We start from the raw sequence: 25,159 nt of genomic DNA, 5'->3' as shown, positions 1-25,159 counted from the left end.
GGCTTGATCCAGTGGGGTCTTATGTTCTTAATTAATTAATTAATTAATTAACAACAACAACAACAACAACAACAACTTGTTTTTATTATTGCTTGTTAGCCGCCCTGAGCCCAGCCTTGGCTGGGGAGGGCGGGGTATAAATAAAAATTATTATTGTTGTTGTTGTTGTTATTATTATTATTATTATTATTATTATTATTATTATTATTATGCTATACTGCAGTCACCGTTTTCGTTATTGTACAGCTTCCAAAGAGGTTGTCCTGTGTTACACAGTTCCTAGTTACTTTGAACATCGTTGTATTGGAGCAGCAGAATTGGATGTTGATGGGACAGCCATATAGGGATCATATTTACAAATGGCATGCTTAAGTCAGGGCATCTGAGGCACCACAAATGTTTTGCATTTAGGAGTTCCAAGAAAGTGGTATCAAACGGTAATAGCAATCTTATTCCTTTACATCTGTACCTGCTGTTTTCATGTGGATAGTCCTAGTGTTCCTTATCACAATATGAAAATTTACACAGACCCTTGTATGGGCATAAGAGGTGTTCTGTGAGCAAGGCACTTAATTTCCTTTAGCTCATCCTTTGCCATTATGAATGCCAAATGGGGTCCAGCGAATCATCTTTTTGACTCTGTGTTCAGATTTCTGTTTCTTGACTCCTTTCTCATTTTGTAAGCCTTTTAACACTTTTCAAGTCATCAATCTATTATTTAGGTTGCTGTAGTGCCCAAGGTGCACTCCTCTCACCTATTTCTTTCAGGTCTATTGATTTCTCGAAGAAGCTTACTTAGGGCTGGAAATGGCAAATTCTGCTCTGCTCCCAACAAAAGATGCAGAAAAATCAATACGAGGCTGGTGTGTGGAACCCTGAACAAGGGAGACAAGCCTGAAGCTAACAGCATGATGTGCTGTTTAGAATTCTAAGCCTGCTTTGTTCAAAACTATTTTGATTAATGCAGAGTATGCAATCAACCTCATGTATCTGAATGAAGGATGGGGGAAGGATGGAGAACATCGGCAATGTTGAGATAATTAGATGTTCACATAAATCAAAGTGATGCTAACACAGAGTTAGGTCAGACATTTGCCATTGGGATGCCATTGGGGGGGGAATGGTCTCCACATGGCGGGGCAGTGATAACATTGTAGAGTTAAATTACCCTGCATTTTTTCACTGGCATCTGATGATGAAATGTAACTTAGGCATATTGGTAGGAAACATTTATGAGAAATGGGGGTTCTAGAACAACTCGATTCAGCTGTGCCGGTATTACTATGATTCATATTATTTTCATTCATTCATTTATGAATTGCTTCCGATGAAGCATCTCAGAGTGATTTCGCAATAAAAACTGTATACAAAACAACTGCATGTAAAAGAACAATTAAAACGATTTCAAATATATGCAGAAGCCACAGGAATAAAAAAGCTATGCTATTTAGAAAGTTTGTTGAAAAAGTGGTAAGCAGACAGTGAAAAGACTGTAAAGATGGCACCTGCTTGATACGTAATGGGAATGCGGTCCATAGGGTGGGAGCCACCACAGTAAAGGCCAAGTTGTGAGATTGTGTGGAATGGTCCCTCCTGGTAAAATGGTATCTGCAGGTTGCCCTCTCCTGCAGAAAGCATTGATTGGTTGGGTAGATAAGGGACAAGGCAACATTTTATGGTGTATTATTATTATTATTATTATTATTATTATTATTCCTTATCAGGGCAGAAATATACACTATTAAACGCTAATGTAACAATAAAAAACAATGAACAGTGCAGTATTGTACATGTTTATTGTATTCACTGGGGCTTACTTCCCAGAAAGAGTGCATAGGTTGCAGCCACTGCAGGTGATAATAGCAATAGCAAGAAGACATTTTCACCCCTTGATGCAAAAAAATTCACAATGGGATGTCTTCTCTAGGGCAGAATTAGCTCATTTTAAACATAGAAACAAGAGGCTAGAGACAGGGGGGAAAGAGTGACTCCTTGAATCTGCTGCCTGAAGCAACTGTTTCACATTGCTCCATGGAAAGGGCACTCCCGACCTCTTAGGACATTTAGTTTTTCATGCAAGCGGAGAGGTGATTTTACAAGAGATTTCACGCCAGCTTAAACTGGGTTTCTGAACTTTAAAACGATTCTCTTTGCAGAGAAAGCTCTGTATAAGAAGATGAAATTTACCAGGAGGAAAGGTTTTCTCCTGAGGTATAAATAGCAAAGAACAAACTACAAATGTGTCAGTTGTGAGGGACATATTTGTTTATTGTCACAGTAACAAATATGCCAAATGTGCTTTCCCAGCATGTTGGCATGCATGGAGCGAACATACCATCTTCAGACAACAGGCGGAAGCTTCAGCAGTTGAAGCAATTGTCGCAGAATGTCTCCAAACTGTTCTCTAGCAGTTTGTCTAATTGCGATATGTGATAGGAGCTCTGCTCCCACAGGAGACAGCGAGGGCCACCAGTTTAGATGGCTTGAAAAGAGGCTTAAAGAGATTCATGGTGGATAAGCCTATCCATGGCCACAAGCTGCAATGGCTAAGTTCTGTCTCTACTGCTTGAGGCAGTATGCTTCTGAGCACATGTTTTGGGGGAGGCCAAGTTTCACTCAAGTCCTGCACACTTCCCATGGGCATCTGGCTGGGCACTGTGATGCCAGGATGCTGAACTAGATGGCTTTTTGGCCTGATCCAGGAGGCCTCTTCTTATGTTCTCGTGTGCTTAAATGCTCGTGAGCAAGACTGAGCTGAGCAATGTATCTATTTGTGAAAATAACTGTATTGCATTAGGGGAAATTGCTTGCAAAATGTGTATACATAGATGTAGAGAAAATATGCAATAAATTCCTGATGAATATTTGTGAGAACTTTTTTTTAAAAAAAGCAAACCAAAACTGATGCAGAACTGAACTGAACTGAAGACTGGAAAAATGAGAAACAGAGAGAAATAAAAACAGATGCATCTTTCTCTCGGAGTCTTGAGCAAATTCTCTGTTTTGATTATTTATTTATTTTTTAGACCACAGACTCCTAAATCCCAGCCCAGTTAACTGTCAGAATTAAAATGAGGCCAGGCCAAGACCTTATGGGAAACACACTGAGGCTGGATCTAGACACATCAAAGAAGTGTTTCAGTTTAAAGCGTTGTACATTTAAACAAGGAAAACAGGTAGAGAAAAATGGGTCTCCACATTGCCATCTGGTGGCACAATGTTATATCACACATACAGCACATATAAATGGTTTTTTCTTTACCAGTCTAGCTCAGTCCTGAGTGAGGGTGAGTAAAGAAGCAAGGTGCAGTTATCAGGGATTCTGTTGTATATAGCACACCTTTGCTTCTGGACCATCGTTTGCTGTGAGAAGGTTTCTTCTAACCAAAATACGGCATAAGGGCCTTCTTATTTTTCTGGGTGCGTGTTAGTCACAATCTCTCTATCACCCACTCTGCATAGAAAAGTACCTGTTAACATTAAGATACTGTAGTCAGATCTATTTTAAAATTCTTCTGCAGTATCAAAATTACTTGAAGGGTGTTTTTTTGGTAAGAAAAAAAGTGCAATGAATTTCAAAGAGAACATGATGTGTTATATAATAGCTGTTATTTCTCATATATTAAAAGCCACTAGGGAAAATGTGTGGGTGTGTAGGTGATACATGTATGAATGATGATTGGAAAAAGTCCTAAGCATCAGATGTGATCTGTATCTCTTTTCCTCAATCAACGGCCAAGAGACAGAAGAACAAACTTATTGGTTTTGTACTCAAGCCTTCAGTTTGTTCTGTTTCCTGGTATCACCACAGCCAGACTTCCCGTGTGTGTGTGCGTGTGTGTGTGTGGGTGTATTTTGGAAAATCCGCACTCTCTTGTTTCGAGTGAGAAATTTATTTATTTTCTTTGAGTCTGAGACTTTGAGTCTGAGACTTGTTGCAATAAAATGCAGTGATTTGTTTTTTAAGAACCCTCTGGAATTGAGAATAAGCTTGGAGAAAAGACTTGACCGAAATGAGCTGGTCTGCGTGTTTATTTGGAGGACAAAGCAAGGGAAGGTTACATTAGGGAGACCGTTTGAAGGCTTACATTGGCAATAGCACTGCCAGATTTATCCTTCCCACTGCTTTCGTTAATTCTCTGTTAACCAGTTGAGAGGTGGTTTGTACTGCTTCCATGACTACAAAATGGAAATGGGACACACACACACACACACACACACACACACACACACACAGGAGACCCATCCACACATGGAAAATATCACTTAGGCCCCCTTGATAATGTGCCAGTGAGTACACTTGTGTGATATTCTAACCCAGAAATGGCTAATCCCCATTGATTTTGAGAGTAGCTAAAAGAATGCAGATGTGGTGCTGGGGCAAGGGGACTAGAGAGGTTTGAGCATCTTCATGCAGCCTAGCCCCCTATTGGAGATGCAAATCATCTCCTCTCCTGCCATTAGCTCCTCTCCCATCATGAGCTGGAAGCCCCCTCCGCAGTTGATCTGCACAGATACTCAGAGGGGCATTGTGTGTCCTGTGTGTGAGTGAGAGAGCGAGAGCGCGTTTGAGAGTGGGGGTAGCCACCTCATGACTTGTATGCGATCCCCGCCCCCACTGAAGGTTGGTAAAGGGTGAATGCTGAAGGTTATCGACCCTCCCTTCTAATCCACTCAGAAGGAGATCCTCCTTCCTGGGCTACAGAGCCCTCTTTGTCCGCCTCTACAGTCTCTTCTGGCTTATCCTCAATCGTTTTGGAATCCCCTGCTTCCAGCAGTGCCTCCATGATGTAATTTTGCTTCCAGAAAGCAGGCAAAGTCTCTCAGCTGTCTAGAAAAAAGAAGGAAGGGTTCCCTTTCTGTCATGCCTGGTGAGTGCCTCCCCACTTTCCCCCTTAAAAACAAAGGCAGAAAGTAAGTTGAAGCTGGCACTCACTGCCAAGCTGAGCTGCAGTCCTGTGTGCAAAATGAAGATGGTGGGCTTAACTGTTGTTGCACTGGGCATGTCAACCCCCTGCCCTCAACCTCATCTGCTTTGCAAAGATGTGTATACCAGGCAAAATTGCATACAAATATATGTATGTTAGAAGAACTTTGCACTAAAATGCAGATGAATTTTCATGATGATGGGTTTTATTCAGCTAAGTTCTACTCAGACTAGACTTGTTGAAATGCGCAGGCCTGATAATAATCTCTATGAAGTTCAATCTGTGTACTGTTAGGACCTAGCCATGCTGGCTGAGGCTGAACTGAAGTCCAGCAACATCCTGAAGGGTTGGAATAAGCCATTTTATAGGTACTGCAGGGAAAGTGCCAGGGATGTCAAGAAACTTGAAATATAGGTAATGTCAAGAAGTGGGGAATGAAATCAGTTGAAGAGAAGCACACACTTTTACCAGTTTGAGACAGTGGGTGCTCCTTGACTGCTGTTATTTCTGAGCTGGGTTCAATCACATAGCAGAAAATTCAGGTTGCACAATTACAGTTGTTTGGGAGACAGTGTGCTTTCTCCAAATATCTGAATTTTTGTGAAGGGAATATGCCCTGAAAACTGTGGAGTAACAGTTCCTTGATGCACCATTGTGCAACTTCCCTACAAACAAATCAGGATGAATTTTCAATAAACAGGTTGCCTGTATAAATTAAACTATTTGGGTCAGAAGACTGGGAAAATATTGTCTAACACAGAAAGTAGATCTGTTGGGTGTCATTCTAGAGTGAATATTTCAAATAATTTATTTTATTTAACTGACAGGTGGAAAATCTGAAGTCATTTTTATTTTTCTTCTCCCCCTCCCCCTTTTCTTTCTCGTTTTTACTTTGGTTTTCCTTCTTTTTCTTTCACCGTTTTTCTTTTTATTTAGATGAGTTTCTTTTATCTTATTGCAATATGAAAAGCTTTAATAAAATCTTATTTTAAAAAAGTAAACAGGTTGTTTGTAAGCACCCGTCTGACATAAGCTGATGAACTCTACAGTGGGGAGGGTTATACCTGATCTTTGCTGACATTGACAGACCCCCTTTTCCGTCGTGAAGAAAATGTAGCCCACAGAACACCAGCACATTGAGTTCCCTCAGCTGCACAGATAAATGAAACCAGAGGATATCCACGGGGGACTCCAAAGCTTTCAATGTTCAGCAGAGTGAGAATACGGAGAAATATATTTTCGGAATTAAGGAATTCCATTTAATCACAAGCATATGTGAGCTGCAGTTACTGAGGCAAAGGCAAAAGAACGGTTCTTTGCATTAAAATGGAAGTTGCTGGTAATTCCAAGAAGGCGGTGTGGGGTAGAGTGAAAGAGAACAGTAAGTCACTGAGTATTTTATTTAATAATAATAAAAGGGGGGGCCCTGGTATTTCTTGCAAGAGAATTAAATACTGGTGGGAAGAAAAAGGGTTTTCTATACCCTGTGACAGCCCACTCTGTTCAACCAGAAAGAAATGAAACCACATGTTGTGATTATATCCCGTGAGCTCTAATGAGGCATGCTGGGGGCATGATGGCATTGCTGACATTTTTCAAAGAAAGGCATCTTAGCTTTGAGAGTTAAGTTGCTCCCATTTTAACCAAGGGCAAAGGGGAGGGAGACGCAAAGGAAAGACAAACCACCAAATTCAAAGGCCCACCAGGCTCCTTGAAAGTGGAGTGTGGACATGCTTTTTTCTCCCCACTCAATTAGATGCCCAACCATGATCTCCCCCTTCCCATTGATTGCTATTGGGGAAGGGGAGGGAGAAATATGTCATCTCCAAGGTTAGCATTTTCTCCCCGCCCATTCTGGGGGCATTCTAGGGATCCAGGAGAGCCAAAGCCTCTCTTAATATCCCCACAGAATGCCCTCTTTCTGCCCACTCTGCCATCAGAACACTGTCAGCAGAGGAGAGAAAGCCTCAAAAGAACCCAGAGTATGGGGTGGCCCCTGAGACACCCTCTTAGGGACTGTAGGATTCCAGACTGACAGAATCTTAATTAGAATTCTCTCCCTAATGCTCCCAGAAAGCAGAGGAGCTTGCAATCCAGTGCTTACATTGAGTGAATCGGGGTCTGATCACTTGCCCAGATGGGATTGCTATGTATGCAAAACACCACCACCACCATCCATTTTCAAAGAGAAGTAAAGGAGAAATCTGCAATAAAATGCTGATGAATTTTTTGTATTAAAATCAATTAATTAATAAATCAGAAACTGATGTGGAAACGTGGAGAACTGAATTTAAGAGTGGAAAAATGAGAAGCAGAGGAAAATGTAAATTTATCCCTCCCTAGTAAGGGCAAGCGGATGTGGTTCTGATCCCCCTTTCATGCATTTACATCCATAAAGATGGTCAGACTATTATTAATTAATTAATTAATTAACCATTAATTAAATTTGTACACCACCCTTCCAACATAAATAGGCTTAAGTGAGTATAGCTTCAGTCCTATGCACGCTTGTCTAGAACTATGTCTTAATGAAGACAGTTAGACTTGCTTGCAACTAGGGATGGAGGAGAAATTTGATTCAGTGCATATTTAAGCTGAATCTATTAGATTCGCACACTCTGAAACAAGATGTGAACCGAAACACAGCCATCCTTCAGAATTCGTATTTATCTGAATTTTGCAATGCAGCTCTCCCACCAAACTATTCTTCTGAAAAGGCATCTGTTAGGGGCAAGTGTCCATAAAAATGAAGATATGACAGAAAATAGAATATAAACATTCATAATATTGGGAGAAATTGCTCACAGAAATGTGTACAGCACTCAGAAAAATGTTGATTAGGAGAAATTCACCCAAAAACGCTGATCCATCTTCATATGGGTTTTTTAAAAAATGGCATATTGCTGCAAAATGTGGAGAACTGAATTTAAGAATGGAAAAATGAGAAACTAAGAGAATCGAAATGGACAGATCATCTCATCCCTAGTTCCAGCCAAGTGTGTGTATATCCTACACATTAATTTATTGTGGGAATATTTAAGCTGTATGTATTTTCAGTACTGTGTTCAAAGTTCACAATGAGTTCAAAGCAGCTACTTTCAGAGCAGTGGGGAGAGGGGAGTTTTGGTGACAAACTCATAAAAGGAATGTGCACTTTGGCTTGTGTTCTAGGACTAATGGACTCTGCTCCTAAGAGTTTCACAGACTCATAGCGCAGCAGGTTATGTGAGAACTGAACTCCTTTTTCTCTCTGACAAACTCTACCCTTGTTTACGAACATGGCTGAGGAAATATATTTTCAGAACTATGTATACATTTGCTTGAGAATTATTCAAAAGACCAAACTGAATGTCATTTCAGAGAAGCACTTGGGAAATATCAAGCTCCCTATAAAAATAGTCTCAACTGTGAGAGATTGATGGGCCAAATACAAAGCAAAACATTACTCCCCTCCTCTCACAAATAAACACCCTACCTGTTTCACAAAGTGCACCCAACTTTAAATCAAGTTCAGACGCCACACTAGGGCTAAGGGTGTTTGGCCTGAAAAACAACAACATACAGTAATGAATGTGGGAAATAAAAACAAAAAAAGATGGGATTAAAATGCTAGAAGTCATTTTGACATAGAATGTAACTTCACTTCTCGCAGTGGCAGTTCCCTCCCTGCAAGAAGTGAAGTTACAGGGAGCTAGGCAGAGGACCTCCTCAGCCGTGGCATCCTCTCTGTGAAACGCCCTCCCATCAGATGTCAAGGAGATAAAGAACTTCACAACTTTTAGAAGACATCTGAAGGCAGCCCTGTATTGGGTAGTTTTTATGTCTCATGCTTTATTATGTATTTATATGTACTGGAAGTGGGCGGAGTATAAACAATATAATAATAATAATAATAATAATAATAATAATAATAATAATAATTCTTTCCCTGACCATGATAGAAAAAAATAAATATTGGACATGAAGAGCAGTGGCTGCAACTTGCAAAAGAATGAAACATTTGAATGATAAAGTGTACGGGAGAAGGCATCAAGGCATATTAATGCATATACAGTGGTACCTCGGGTTACGTACGCTTCAGGTTACATATGCTTCAGGTTACACACTCCGCTAACCCAGAAATAGTGCTTCAGGTTAAGAACTTTGCCTCAGGATAAGAACAGAAATTGGGCTCTGGCAGCGCGGCGGCAGCGGGAGGCCCCATTAGCTAAAGTGGTTCTTCAGGTTAAGAACAGTTTCAGGTTAAGAACGGACCTCCGGAACAAATTAAGTACTTAACCTGAGGTACCACTGTAATGTTGACCATGCAATTTCCCTCACATATTTTCTCTCTCACTCTTATCTCTCTAACTTTTGCAGTAGACAGAGGAAGAGAGTTAAGCAAACTTAACACCTTCACACTTGCCCCCCCCCCCCATGACTAAAAGGTATTCCAAGGAGGCAATCTAGATCAGGGTCCTACAACAAGGGGGTTAGTGTTAGACCTCATCCTTCCTCCATGCTGCAGTTCAAATTGGGATCCCATACAGCTTCTTTCATACAGAAGGAAGTTGTGCTATTATGTAGCTCAAAGGACAAACCATTGGTTCCAGAGCCAGTGTGGTGTAGTGGTTAAGAGCAGTGGACTCATAATCTGGTGAACTGGGTTCGATTCCCCACTCCTCCATATGCAGCTGCTGGGTGACCTTGGGCTAGTCACACTTCTCTGAAGTCTCTCAGCCTCACTCACCTCACAGAGTGTTTGTTGTGGGGGAGGAAGGGAAAGGAGATTGTGAACCGCTTTGAGACTCCTTAAGGTAGTGATAAAGTGGGATATCAAATCCAAACTCCTCCTCCTCCTCCTCTTCTTCTTCTTCCAGCTGACATCTGCAGTAGATAAGATCACAAGCAGGTCATTTACATATTTGCTTGTTAGAAGTGTTTGCAAGAAGAAACAGTTCCAAAATTAGAAATCCAGGGCTCGAATGGACAAATTTCCTCAGTACCCCCTTGGGTTGGCCCAGAAATGTGCCTAGTCCTCTCTGAAAAAAATGGAGAGAAATCAGTAAAGTTCTCAAGCTGATCCTCATCCTCAAAGCAGGCTTGGAAGTGCCCCAGGAGTTAAATTCACACACACACACACACACACACACACACACTGCTTAATATAATTTAAATCTCTAAGTGGTTCACACAAAATTAATATCTGAGTCAGAGTCAAATGAATTCTCCTGAGACCTCTGTTCAGGACCATCTCTGACAGTCAGACAGAGAATGAATCTAGCAGGCATGGTTTTCACCAGTTCCTTAGCAGAAGCCCATAGTCATTGCCTTAGCTTTGGGAAAACTTGACTGTGCCCTAGGAAGCAGTAGCAATATGTATGATGGGGGTGGAGCTGCTGCCCTGACACCAGTGTGACTGCTGCTTCCCAGCACAGGGCTGGGACAGTGGTGAGGTTGGGGCCTTGCTGTTGCACTGCTGAGAGCACCTCCAACCTGCCCCAGCCCTGTCCAGGTAAGCAGCAGCGGCAGGGGTTTTGGAGGATGACGCTGTGGCTCCAGCCTACCATGTGCCACTACTGCTACAAAGGTCAAACAATGGACTTGAGGAAGTTGAGGTTTGCCCTAGTCAGGCATTGCAAATCTGGATGTTTTCATATTGTCTGGGGTTACCAGAAACAAAGGGCTAGATCTATATACAGTCTGATCCATAGGAAACAGAGGTAATCCATGCCAGAATCAAAGTAATGAAAGGTAGCTTATAAATCTCAGAAACAAACTCTGGACAATGAAGGCAGATATTCATAGATTATTATATGCGACACAGACAATGAAATACAGTATACTTTTAATTCTACGGGACACCCCTTATGTTGGTTTCCTGAATAATAAGATCTCACCTCAATTCTGTTTTTACCTCTGATATTGCAATTGTCACACAGTTAAGTCACAAATCTTTTCTTGTAAGATTTCCCCAACTTACTCAGTCTGCATTTTACTGATAACCTGTGCCCTCTTGACTTGAAGAAATTCCAGCTCATTTCTGCAATTCTTAGTCCAAGTCACCTTGCCAATTAACCTATGCTACTCAAAACTTTCCATGTACAAACCAAATGGTCTTTTAAATATCTTTTATTGCTTCCCATAGCTTGATTATAAAGTCATACCTTTTACCCTCCCATTTTTCCCTCAGGACTTATGCTTCTTTGGCAGAACAACACTTGTTCAGTTTATGAGTCATTATGTAGGTCTGAGATGAAAGTTCTTCAATGAATATTTTCAGTAGGGGGGAAAAACCCAGACACAAATTTGAGTAACTGGAAAGTTTTCAGAATCCTCCTAAATGTTTTGCTTGGTGTAAACAGCTTCTGTTTCAGTATCCTACTTATTATTAATAGTATTGTTATTACCAAATAGGCTTCTGAGCAGTTAAATGGCCCCTTAGATAGCCAATGAAGGCAAACTAAGCTAATTTTGAGTGAGTATTCTTACTTATTTAAGAAGCATGTCCTTACTTTTCATTAGCTTCATTTACCTCCAGTGACATCGCCACACAACCAAATCTGCTGAACTACATGACAGTAGCATGTTACTGGTAAGAAGAACAAAGAGCAATTTGAAGGGGGGGGGGGAGAGCTACAGCCAGCTAGGGCTTCAAAGAGGCTTGCTGTGGAATGACATCTAGAGTCATTCCATGGTCTGCCTGCAGGAGTGTGGCAGGGTGCAGTCAGCCTGAACAAATGCTAGGGGAATGCCTTCTCTCTGCCGTTCCTCCTATGAAATAAAGCCTCTCAAAGCCACATTCCAATCACTAAAAAGTAGTGTTTTTCACAGGACTGGTGTGCCTTTTCTGAATGTCTGTGCTGCTCAAGATTGAGAAACTGTGATTGAGAAACACACCTGGGGAGAGATGTATGTTTGATCTATGTATGGTGGGGAGGTACACATGTAAGCATGAGAGAGGGAGAGATGCATGTGATGTGTGTATGCATGAGAGAGGGAGGGAGGAAGGCTGGGAGGGAGAGGGGGGCATACGTGGCTGTGGTCTGCATGTGTGCAGTGAATGTGTGTGTGCATGCTGTGTGAGAGAGCATGAGTGTGGTGGGACCAGCTTGCACATTTCCCCTTGCCCTGGTGGATGCTCCCTATTGTTATTAGATAGGCTTGCCATACATCAGGAAAATTCCTGACAAGTCCGGGTTTGGGGGTATAAAAATGGTGTGCGGGGGAATTTTGCCAAATTGGTAAAATGTCAGGAAAAGCCCGGATGTATGGCAACGCGATGGAAAAAGCAACGGAAACCACTTTGCAAATGTCAGGAATTTTACTTTTTGAAATATGGCAAGCCTACTATTAGTGAGCAACGGCATTGTGTAATCTCTGCAATCATGACCAGCAGGACATAGGGGACTTCCTACAGCATGCATGAGGATTTCTGGAATGGGGTAGGAAGCAGCAGTGACTGTACACTAATATACTGTTATGGTAGCCATGTTGTATTATGACAGGGTTATCTCCCCCCCCCCCCAAATCCCGTCTAGTACCAAGAACAATGCAAAAGGAGATTCTGACTAAACATCAGGAAGAACATTATAGCAGTAGGAGCTGTTTGACAGTGGAGTGGTCTCCCTCAGGAAGTTGTGAACTTTCTTTTGCTGGAGGTTTTAAAGCAGAGGCTGAATAGCCATCTGTCACGAATGCTTTAGTTGAGATTCCTGCATTGTTGGGGGTTGGATTAGATGACCTTTGGGGTCCCTTCCAACTCTACAATTCTATGATTCTTTGAAAAGCTTGAGCATGAGTATCATTTCCACACGTTTTCTATCCGCTTCCTATCTGGGAAGATAAAAGGTTCTTCAAGTAGGCAGTTAATACTTCATCCATTTTTCATCACGTTGAATGTTCAGGTTGCATTTATGCCAATGGAATAAATTTTTATTCACAGCTCCCATTATTTCTAACAGGCCTTTAGATAAAGCCCTATTGTTTTCAATGGAAATTCTCATCATTCATTCTAGTAAGACCCCGGCTTGTGTGGTTCACTGAACAATACATTTTGGAGATGGCAATATGGAAAGGAACTTGAGGGGGAGTTTGAGATTTCTGAAAAAACAGCAGAGGTTGAGTTAGATGGGCAGAAGTCCAAAGGAACCCATGGGCTCATATTTGTGGGAATAGTTCACTGTCTTTTTAAGCCCTGGAGAGAGCAAACATTGAGCTACACTTCCCAGAGATCCCTGTGAAGATTGATTGACTGTTAAACCACTCTGAGAATGGTAGCTCTTTGTAAAAGGAAAAAGATTGCTTCTAATTTAAGTGACATAATTATTCTGTGATCAATGTGCTTCTTATTCATTTTTCTTTCATTTCTGCTAAGAGGTGGCTTACTTAAAAATATAATGATCAGAAAACCAGCCATGCCACTGAGGTCACCCGAAGCTCAAGCTGCAGTAAATGATCCAGCAGTCCCCTCAAGCTACGTACCTGCTCCTTCAGAGGGAGTGTAACCCCTTCAAGAGCCTCCCATCCATCTGGTCTAGGGAACCACCTCAGTCGTATCTGGATTGAACTTCAGTTTGTCGGCTCCCTAATGTCATTCTAATTTGTTGGCTGATCACTGCTGCTCTGTCTGCTGAAGTTGAAGGGAAGGGAAGCTGGATGTAGGCTATTCAATTCCTTCGCCTCTCCAAGCAGGTGGCACATTTGCAGATGCTGTCTCTGGCTGGCCAGAAAAGGAAGATAGCAGTGGCTGCAAGGAGGGATGGGCGAATCAAAGCATTTAGGTTACTCCCGGTTCCTTATTTTTCCATTCTAAAGTTCAGTTTGTTCCATTTCCAGTTTGCATTCAAAAGAGAAGCCAGCTTGAAAATTTCTACACATTTTAAATACTCATTTCTCCTAGAATACTCATATTTGAGTGAAAGGTGGCCTAAGAACATTCCCCAAATATATGCATCTCTGTGAGACCTCTCCCTGATATTTGCTGTGTGTGTGCATGTGCATTTTTTCACTTTAAAGCTACATCATAAAATTCGGCAGAGTACAAATTTCAAAGAGTAGCTGCTTTTTGCACTGGTTTGGAAATTGCGAAGGAGGAAACCCTGCATTAAAGTGAAAATCGAATGACTTTCTCTCCACCCTAGTTGCAGGCAGATGGAGAGACCCAGCATCTCAAAGGGTTTGCTCCCCTCCTGCCATTTTTGGAAAGCAGTAATGGTTTTTGCCACTCTGGAATATGCACTTTTGAACTGGCTAAACGCCTCTTTTCCATTCCAGATTTTTTTGCACTGTACATATGCTTATCGTAGCTCCTATTGCATATATATGTCCTAGAATAGATGTGGGCATCAATGACACACGTAGATCCATATACATTTAGTGGGTCTTAAACCATGAATATATAAAGGGACTGCAAGTGTTTGCCCAAAGTAAAAAGTTTTACAGTCCCTCTAGAAGAACTTCAAGGGAATTGGTACCTTTGAGACAATTGCAAAGAAAAACTGCATTGTCCTTGTTCAGACTTGGCACAGGGAATTATGACTTAGTTGATTTTGGAGATTGCAGTGGGATTTAAGTAGATATGCAGGCAGAAGATATGTACATTTGCATGCTATTACTGCTGAGCAATTTCACAAATGTACCTGCTTGTAATTAGAAAAGAGGCCATGAACTCTATAAAGGGAGTGATTTTCTTATCACTAACAAGGTAAGGGGGGGAGATAGCCCCCCATATGCTTATGCAATCACTGGAACCTCAAAGTATAGAGTCATTGATTGCAGGTCTATGGAAACTAAATGCTTTGAGGATTTCAGCTTTTAACTTTATAGGTTCATATGACCTTCCCATGTATACACAATGCAACATTTACCCGCAAAAAGATCACACCATGTAAATTGCTTCAAATTTACTGAAAGTGCCGTAGTAGCTGTGGTTAATAACCATGCTGTAAAACAAAAGTCCTTTGGGTCAAATCAGAAATGCGGGTTCTGTTTTGTTTTCATGCTATTCTCCTTCTCCCAATTACCAGCTCATTATTGTATTGCCATAAATGTTTCCAGAACATATGACAGGCACAAAATAGCCCTCATCTATCCCTCTCAGAATATAAATATCATCACCAGTCAATACTTCCCAAACTGACTCCCATCAGTTGGCCGCATGAACCTGTCAGCTTGCCCGAGGACAATTTCCTGCTGAAAACCCCATAAAGTCTAAAACAAATAATCGAGTGATGGTGATGTCCTTTGAAAGTTAAACCACCATGGCTGATTAAATGTCTGAGAGAAGTCATAAGCAGAATTATCAGACATTTAGGAAACAAAAGTACCAGGACACATTGCATATAATTAGTGCTTTGTTTTGGCAGGATAGGAAGGGAAAGGTTAAGTTGTTGGAAGAGAATAAATTATTTGCTGTGTTGATATTCTCAGTTTAAAAGGATCTAGAGGGTTCACCTTTGGACACTGGAAGCATGCCTAGTCCCCGACACATTAGTTATGGGAGAATGTATCAGTTTATTTGTCTGCTGGGATCAGAGGTAGAACAGAAATACAAAGGACCAGAAGAGGCACAAAAAGTAGAGGCAGTGTCTAGGGATGCATAGATGGAACACTCCTGCCTGCATCAATTTCACATGTACTCATAATGAAGTGTGTTTTCTCTTGTGCTAGCTTTCGCCAGTGACTATATATGTGTGTGTGTGTGTGTGTGTGTGTGTGTGTGTATAATCTGTACTGAAGTTTGTATTTAAATACATATTTTATAACAAAATATGTATTTTCTCTTAATGTACAGGCGTCTAAACATTTTATCCTAAAACATGCTCTTTTAAACACATTTTGCTCCTCTTTTTTGATACATAAAATGCATCACAAAATCCGAAGTGAAATCCAAAGGATAATTATATTGTAATGTGTGAAGTAGTCTGGGAGGTGCAAATCTGATAAATTCGCTTAAAAATACAGAGCGAACGAAATTTTGCATTATTCTTCTGCTTCTATCTATTCTAGTCTAGCTTTTTATAGTGCCTATAAACCTTTAATCTTCTAAGGTTTTTTTTTACCCCCCCTCTCTTAGCATTGGAATTAGAATAGTTATAGCTGTTTGAGTAAAATGAATATGCTTACAGAATAGTTTTGTATTGGTCCCATTTTACTGCTGCTACCAGATAAAACATATGGGGATCTGGATTCAGTCTTTGGAAAGCTACTTAGAAAAAACACAATGGTAATTTAATATGTGCGTGTCACTTAATACAAAGGCAGTCTCTAAGCAGCTTACAAAAAGATAACAAATGCAATGAAAAATGAAAGACTAGAATGCCAGACGAAACATCAAAATCCCAAGAAAGTAAAAACACAGCACAATTTGAAAAATATATGATCCTCAGCTACCTGGAACTCCCTCCTTCAATCATATGCTCCCCACTGTTCTCCTAGTGGTGCGGCAATAAAATTGCTAGCACATTTGCAAAGCTAAGCAGGGTCCTGTATGGTTCCAAACTGGATGGGGAACCATGTATTGAGATAATTGCATTGAAGGGGTCACTTGGAGTCCCTTCCAGCTTTACAATTCTATGCCACCATACTGTCTCCTGCCCCCAGCCACCTGAATAGGAACCATTCCTTTCCTCTTCATTCTTTCTCTTGTCAAGGCATATCCTGACTCCCCAGATGCAGCACTCGCCCTCCAACAGAAGCTGATGGTGTGCTGATGCACTGGCACTCATCTGACCTTGTGGCTTACCAGGAGGCAGAAGGGGAAGGGCAAGGTGGTGGTGAGGTAGTTGCAGTACAAATACACTGTCACTGATTGGCTTTGTCACTGGCTTTGTATTGCACCAGCCTCATGGCCTCCTCCTCTTCCTCTGCCTTCTGGTCAGCAGCAGCAACGTGATGAACTGTAGGACAGGCAAAACTGCTGCCCCACTGTTTCTATCTGCTACTGCCCACTAACACATCCACAGCATGCCCAGCTCTGTTTTACATGAACTTAGGTAAGCTCCTTGCACTCTTGGTACAGCCTTGATGAAACCAGAGGTGTAGGACTCCTGTGCCAAAGGCATCCATCTACACTAGGGAGGGAATCAGTGAAAGACCCCAGGTAGATTTCAGAGATTGGAGGCTGCCAAGTGAATTCTATCCCACCCATACTCCTCTGCACATAAAATAATTCAGGGCTGCCCAGTTGTGGGAGAGCTAATGGATCTCTCTTTCATTGTACATGTGCTAATATTATGGTGGATAAAATCCTGTTTAGTCTCTAATACATACATCTACCTTGTAGCTTGACATGGGAGGGAGGAGGGCAGGAAGAGCATGAAAACTACTCAAAGATGCTGACTCTGAGGACAGCAATAGACATGTATTATAGCCAGCCAGTTCGGCTTAGCAGGAATCCTTTATAAAGAGCTGGTATCAACAGGTCTCCACTGTTGTCAGACAAATTTACTGGGTTTTTATTACCCAACACAACTGCATGGAGTGCTGCTTTAGAGTCACTAGAAACCCACAGAGCTTTGCTATAAATATTGACATGCCCACGCAATTGCAATTCTGACTCATTCTTCACTCTCTCCTCTCTCTCTCTCTCTCTCTCTCTCTCTCTCTCTCTCTCTCTCTCCCCATCCTTGGCTTCACTTTCATGGGAACATTTCAGCTCTTACTCACCGATGGCTAAGAGTCACTGCTGCATTTGAATCTCGCTCTTTGGAGGAGGTTATTGCTTGACATGCCAGACTTTCTGATTTGCATGGCCTAATCAGACAGTCCTGTTAGGAGGTGGGGACTTTGGTATAATTTTGGTGTTATGTATTCTAGAGATAATACAGAATTGCCAGCCCAATGTCCTGAATGTCCCTTTCCTCCCTCAGGAGTGTGATGTTCTTCCTGTAGCACCACCAGCTCACTGTGCCATGTGGGACTTGCCTTTCTGGCTGTCTCCTCACATCTTATATGAAGAGTTAAAGAAAGTAATCTCTATCTATGCCTTTTCCTGAATCTGAACTGGATAACACACTGCCATATACATGGAGCCAGCAAACAACAGCAGCAAATCATGGGACAGGAAATGCTCTTTCTCTTGAATGCCAGTCTCCTTGACAGGGTTTAAACTCAGTTTATTGGCCCTTATCCAGAATCACCTTTTCCCAGCTACAAACTGTACTGTATCAGGGATAGGAGAATTCAATAGGAATTCAATTCAATTCCTGTATAGGGAATTCCCTATATAGGAAGCAGCATTGCAAATCCGGACCAATCCAGCTCATTGTTGTTTGCAGAAGTCCTTCTTGGTAGTGGCACCCGCCTGTGGTATGCCCTCCTATCAGATGTCAAGGAGATAAGTAACTATACAACCTTTAGAAGACATCTGAAGGCAGCCTTGTATAGGGAAGCTTTTAACGTTTAATGTTTTATTGTGCTGTTATACATGCTGGAAGCTGCCCAGAGTGGCTGGGGCAACCCAGTCAGATGGACAGGGTACAAATAATAAAATTATTATTATTATTATTATTACACGACTAGCAGTAGTTCTCCAAGGCCTTGGGTACCCTATGTGGAGATGCCACTGAGCTATGGCCCTTCCTTCTTTGGCAGAGCATATGCTCGTGCTACCCTGGAAGGGCATGGGGCATGGAGGGCACCCTCCTGCGCACCACAGTTCAGGGTAGGAGAGGGGTGGGGAAGCTGCTGCCCATTCTCCCCCTGCTCTCCACTATTGGGTCAGGCCTGAACCGGCAGCGGAGGCGAAGCTGCTGTGGCTGGATGCACCTCACTGTGCCTGAGGTAGGATGCTCTCTACCGTTGGGGCAGATGTGACCCGGTGGCAACTGGATGTGAGGCACCATGCAGCCAAGGAGGGTGGGCAACAGCATGGCAGCCGACTCTCCTGCTCTCCACTGCCGGGTCAGACCTGACCCGGCATTGGAGCTGCTGCAGCCAGGCCTGCCTTGCCATGGCTGAGGAGGGCTGCTCTCCACCGCTGGGTCAGAACAGCTGCTGCCACAGGGCGCAAGGTGTGCCATGGCCAAGGAGGGTGGATGGCAGCGCTCTTGCCCACTTGTCTGCCCAGGCCTGAACTGGGGGGGGGGGGGTCAGAGCTGAACCAGCGCCGCAGCCAAGCCGTGGCTCCTTCTGGAGCAGAGCCTGCTTTGGGGATGCCTATTCGCAACCCCTCTCAAAATTGCGCCCAGGGCCATGGCCCCCACGGACCCCCACACTACGCCTCTGCCTTCCACTGAATGCCTCCTCCCACCCACAGCACAACCATTTGGGAAGACAGACAGAGAGTCTATGAATAGCAAATATGTATCAAGCATACATTTATTTCAGAAAGCCCCCTAGAGTTTTTTTCCTCTCCTTTGCAAGAGATAAAAGACAAAAGGCAGAGAAATCAAACAATAGCATGGCAGTAATTTGTTTTCTGCTTTCCCCCAGAGACTCTTTCTTCAGGTATTTAAATGGTGCCTTTTGGTGCTCAAGGCTGTGGATGCAGTATCTCTCAGATGTGAAAAATTTCACTTTCAAAATGTAAAACTATGCTGGGAAAAATGTATTCTGTTCGCATATGTTGTTTTCTTGTTACTGATGGAGACTGTGAGAAGAAAAAAAGAAAGCAAAGCAAAAACCCTTCGCGTAATTTATTTTTTCATACAAAGTCACATTTCAATGGAACTTAATCACCACCTTATGTATTTAGGGTGGGTATAAACTTTATATTTTCTGTGTTTGGTCTTATTATATATAAAAATATATTTGAAAAGCAACATAGTTCACTGTTTATTAGCCATGTGTAACTATAACTAAGCTTTATATTTTCAAGTTTTGCTTGTGTACATATAATTTATTCTCCAACAGACACGCTTATTTTTGCTCCACTGAAATCACCAGGTGCATGAATTTACTATTGCGCTGCTGCATTATTCTAGTCAGGACAAGGGGTGCAAAGTTATTTGCTACAGTATTGATGTAGCAACCATTCATTTCATATGAAAATTACAGAAATCACTGTAGAAAATACAGAGATGAAAAACCAAGGGTTGATTCCCCCTTCCCCACATTTATAACAGTTGTGAGTGGACTCAGGAAAATTGCTTTGGCTGTTATGACTTGCAGGGGGAAGCGAAAGCCAAAGTGACTCTCTTGATTTAAGGATATTTCAAAGGTGGGAGTTCTTGCACCACACCACGGAGATACAGTATGTGTATAGTTCTGCTTCAGAAAAAGTCCAAAAAGAGGAAGCACGAGTTACTTGTACATCTCATTTCTCACACAATTTAGGGCACATTCACAGCAAACATTTAAAGCACCTTGATACCACTTTAAGCAGCCGTGGCCTCCCCCAAAGAATTGTGGGAACTGTTGTTTGTTAAGGGTGTTGAGAGTTGTTAGGAGGCCACTATTCCCCTCACAGATCTATAATTTCCTGAGTGGCTTAATGGACTATCCATCTTCACAGGGGGCTCTGAGCTGTAGGTCTGTGCGGGAAACAGGGGTCTCCTAACAGCGCTTAGCACTCGTATCAAACTACAGCTCCTGGAACCGTGCTGTTTACCTCAGGGGGCAATTCATCAGTTCTTCATCAGATAAACTACCCACAAAGGATATAGAAGCAAGGGCAACTTGTGCATGAACTGCTTTTCCCAAGGCATTTAATATCTGCTATGTCTTGCTTCAAAACAGCTGGGTACACATGCACTGAGCTGAAAGTATGAAACATACGCATATCAGTCAAAATGGCACCCTGCCTTTTGGTGGGGGTGGGTTTGCCTCCCTCTTGGGGGAAAGCAGACTTAAGTTGGTCTCTGGGTTGATCTAGGGCCATGTAGGTCTGTGGACCTTCCTATTTAAGGTGGCCCCACCTCCTCTTTTCCCTTTGCAGCTTCCTCCCTCCCTTTATAGCAGACTTTCTCAACCACAGGTCCCCAGATGTTGTTGGACTACAACTCCCATCATTCCACTGGTATGGCCAGTGGTCATGAGAGTTGTAGTTCAATAACATCTGGGGACCAAAGGTTGAACTGTAATTTGGCCATTGGCTACCTGCATTTGGTACTTGGGGCTTCTTATTTCCACTTACTTCACACTGTAGAGCATCTTGGGTCGATGTGGTATTATTTGAATGTTTGGCATTCAGTTTGGACAGGTAAGGAAAGGTAAGATCTGACTTTTATGCCACCCTGAGGCGTTATTGGGATGGGGGGCACTGTTATCACCGAGAGCTGGTGACTTGTGAAGTTCTTAGATGTTATCTTGGGGCCACAGTGAATGCTGGACAGTGGGGTACAGGTACACAGGTTGGCATTCATATACACAAATAGGAACAGTTTCTCTCTATCCATGTCTGCAGAGCACATAACCTGATAGTTTACATGCCGATGGGTGAGGGATGATTCCCTCATATAAAAGCATGCATCCCCCTGCCCACACTTATTTGTTTGCTAATTGGCAGATCCTCTAATTGGTTATATTTTAATATGCATAACCTTTCCCCCACATAATAAGGTGTCTTGAGTCTTCTTTCTGAAAGTGAGGGAAATAGTGTTTACCTGCTCACCTAGTATGAAAACAGCTGTTGCTGTGTTTGTTAATTAATTGCTGCTAGAGCTAATCCATCATTAAAAGTTATTGCCAAATCCATCAATACAATTTGTCCCAGGCCTTCATTTCAACCACTGGCTACAAAAGCAACAAGACTTGATTTTAGTAATTGTTTAATTTGTTACTTCACAGATACAAAGCCATTCCATCTAATAATGAAATAGCCCCATCAAATCAATCAATCAGAGCACAACTGAAGTTGTGGGGTTGTACACCTGACAGCAGACCAAATGGCACTTAGTAAATTCAATCTTGAAGGGGTGAAATTCCTTGCACCTTCTGGCACCTTCTGCTGCTACACAGGAACCTCACCCATTCAGGGGAGGCAGCTGAAAGTAAAGGATGGAAAATGCAAGGTAACAAGATAGCAAAAAGAGGGGAGATTAGGAAAGTATAATTAAAAAAAACTATAATAATAATAGATCAACCTACCACAAAAGGTTATGAGGATACAATGTGGGGAGGCATGTATGTCACTGTGAGCTCCTTGGAGGAAGAGCAGTATCAGATATCTTAAATAATAATAGAAATGAGCAAGCACCATTTAAAATAGTCATCTTGAAACAGAACCATTGCAACAGTACTGCTGGCACTGAAAGTTAATGACTAAAAATGGTGGCAGAATGGACGTGGGCTGGGTGTGTCAGAACCCACAGCATCTGATCCTGGTCTGTGTTAGAGAGACGTACATCTTGGCTAACTCTGCTTAGAGCAGAAATGAATAATGATTCTAAAATACATTGATCAAATCAAAGCCATTTTTTTCTTGTATGAAGATTCACATCTGCACCAACAGAATGGCTGCAATTTGTTCGATTTCAGATTTGCCTTGAAAATTTGCCATTCTCTAGTCATACTTCTTCACAATTAGTGTCAAAAATTAGCAGTATCTTTGCTTAAGGGACATAAACTCAATTTCATACAATTAGAACAGCACCAAAGCTCTCCTCAACCCCCTCCCTCAAGTAAATGCTTTTGAAATGCTTCAGGCTTTTGTCATGGCATCAGGATGCAAGAATACAAATAAGTTATTGTAGGGAATCTTGATTAAAGCCAAATGCCATCCAATTATTTATCTGTTGCCCAAATCCTGTCCTTAAATACTTGGCGATGCTTTTGTGTTTCTGGTGACTGTGATTAAAATTCGCTATAATGATGCCTGAAAGAGCTTGATGCATTCATTTTAAAGCTCAGTGACATATTTTTGATCTCAAATAACAAGGGTCTCACAAAGGAATCGTGTGCATTTGGAGGGTGTTAATTGCTCTTCATCAATCTCTCTCCTTTTTTTACGCTCTATTGTCTCCCTGTGAAATGTGCATCGGTGCAAACAGGCAAGCACAAAGAGAGAAACTGCACCACTTCTAAATTTTCTTTCTGGGTAAATGATGTGGCAAGTCTGGCTTGAGCTCACACATTTGGCCAAGACTTTTCAAATCCAGACGCGATAACTACAGTGGACCTTGTGTCACTCCAGCAATGAAGGGTGTGTGTGTGGATACCACATAGTAGGAGGCAGGCAGAGATAGCGGGAGGAGTAGAAGGAGCAACATCTTACTGACCTCCCATAAAACCTCTGCTGGATTCCACCAGCTAGCAGCCATATCATCTACACTCCACCTGAAGGAACAGGTTCATTGTCTGGCAGTGCTCCTGGATTCCAACTTCTCACCAGAGTCTCAAATGGTTTCTGTGGCTAGGAGTGCTTAGGGTGATTCACCAGTTACAGCCGTCCCTCAGTTGGGATAGCCTGGCCTCAGTTGTCCATGGTCTGGTGAACTCTCACCTGGTTTTGATTTTAGTCATTATTAGACAGAGTGGCTGTATATATTTGAAGTAAATTAAAAGTGAGCCTTAATGGTGCTAGGGTAAGTAGAATAAATCAATCAGAGCCTAGCACTACCAAATTGGATCTTCTGTTCCACTAAAAACAGGAGAAAAGGGTCAGTGTTTCTCATCCAGCCCTTTTGGAGATGGGCACAACACTGTGGTTGGCTGTGGCAGATAGAGACAGATGGCATTCCAACAGTGTAGGCTGGGCATGTGGAAGGGAAGTGGGATGATCCTCCCACCTACTTGTGTTCCATGTGCCAATTGTGCCTTGAAGCACGGACCTCATGCCTGTATCCTAGGGACTGTGCACAGAACCTCCAATCTGTCCTGTAGCTCCAAATTGTGGCCCCACATGCAGGAAGCCCCTTGAGCAGGAGGAGCAGCCGACATCCCACAAGATTGCGTCCTCTGCTAGTAAGCATGGTGCTCTTTCATGGGCAGGGTATTGGAAGGAGAAGCCAGGGAGGAAAGCCCACAGCCTGTATCCAAGCCCAAAGCCCTGCCAAAGGCACCCTCCACTCCTATCTTCTCCCAGAAAGTTGCAGCTGGTAAGGTAGACACCTCCAGCTTTTTTGAGATCTCCCAGATAGGACTTATCCCTCCAAGACTGCCATTTTAGGGGGTGCTATGGCCTACTGACTCTATGTTGGGCATCTAGAAAGCACCTCCCCTGGACTCCTTTAACAGAGTATCCCTGATTCCCTGAAGCAGGGGGTGGGTGGGCTCCCAACCCTGCCCCTGCCTAGACTAAGGGCTGAATCCAATGCATTATCTGCCAACAAGTTGTGACAATTGCTATGAGGTAGGCAAAACTCTCAATTTGCCTGCCGTCAAATTCCTCCCTGGCTCCAAATATGACAACTGAATATTTCCATAGCAAGGTCATACACAGAATCTGCCTGCCCACCTGCGGGCAGGGCCATATGCTACATTGGGTGGGAGGGTGGGGAATTCAGCTTTGACAGAGCCGGCAAGTCCCTTTGAGGCATCTTTATAAGCCCAGTGAAGCCCAAGTGCTGAAGTCTTCACTCAGGTCCACCACAAAGACCTGCCCAGCCCCTGTGTGCCTGTGATAGGTTTGTTCAAATGCAGCTTGCCTGTGATAGGTCTGTTCAAATGCAGCTTGATTGTGATAGGTCTGTTTGAATACAAGTCTCCCAGCAACCTACATGGCCAGAGCAGGATGGAGTGTTGTGTCCCAATGGTTGTGCAGGGCTGGAAGTTCATCCCGGGCTCAGACAGCGGTTGTGCAAAGCCTCAATAGTCACTTGCCATCATATGAAGGAGGGATGCGGGTGGCACTGTGGGTTAAACCACAGAGCCTAGGACTTGCCGATCAGAAGGTCGGTGGTTCAAATCCCCGCGACAGGGTGAGCTCCCATTGCTTGGTCCCTGCTCCTGCCAACCTAGCAGTTCGAAAGCTCGTCAAAGTGCAAGTAGATAAATAGGTACCGCTCCGGCGGGAAGGTAAACGACGTTTCTGTGCGCTGCTCTGGTTCGCCACATGACCTGGAAGCTGTACGCCGGCTCCATTGGCCAATAAAGCGAAATGAGTGCCGCAACCCCAGAGTCGGTCACGACTGGACCTAATGGTCAGGGGTCCCTTTACCTTTTATTATATGAAGGTAAGAGGTCCTTTTGCCTTGGAAAGTGTTTTGGTTTGTCAGATGAACTTATTCCCCCTCTCTTCTCCCTGTATGCTGTTCTGCGGGTTCTTCAGACTGCTCCCCCCATGCCCAGGGATAATTTTAGGGTCACAGTGGGAATAGAGGGTGGAAAGTCCCATTGCACAAACAAAATTCCTTGTACAAGGCTTCCCC

At 42.8% G+C, this 25,159-nt stretch overlaps 1 long non-coding RNA gene across 1 annotated transcript; it reads right to left on the bottom strand.

The window, feature by feature from the left end:
- Positions 1-21,678: 21,678 nt before the first annotated feature.
- On the bottom strand, positions 21,679-24,347 carry LOC308470354. The gene is made up of 4 exons (XR_013982388.1): positions 24,247-24,347; positions 23,069-23,292; positions 21,939-22,018; positions 21,679-21,835 (listed from the first exon to the last, which is right to left on the bottom strand). It is a non-coding gene; the product is annotated as an uncharacterized lncRNA (long non-coding RNA).
- Positions 24,348-25,159: the final 812 nt, after the last annotated feature.

This window comes from Podarcis pityusensis (genome assembly GCF_964106645.2).
Source record: "Podarcis pityusensis genome assembly, chromosome: 2".
Taxonomy (NCBI): Eukaryota; Metazoa; Chordata; class Lepidosauria; order Squamata; family Lacertidae; genus Podarcis; species Podarcis pityusensis.
This window is presented reverse-complemented; position numbering and strand designations above follow the sequence as displayed.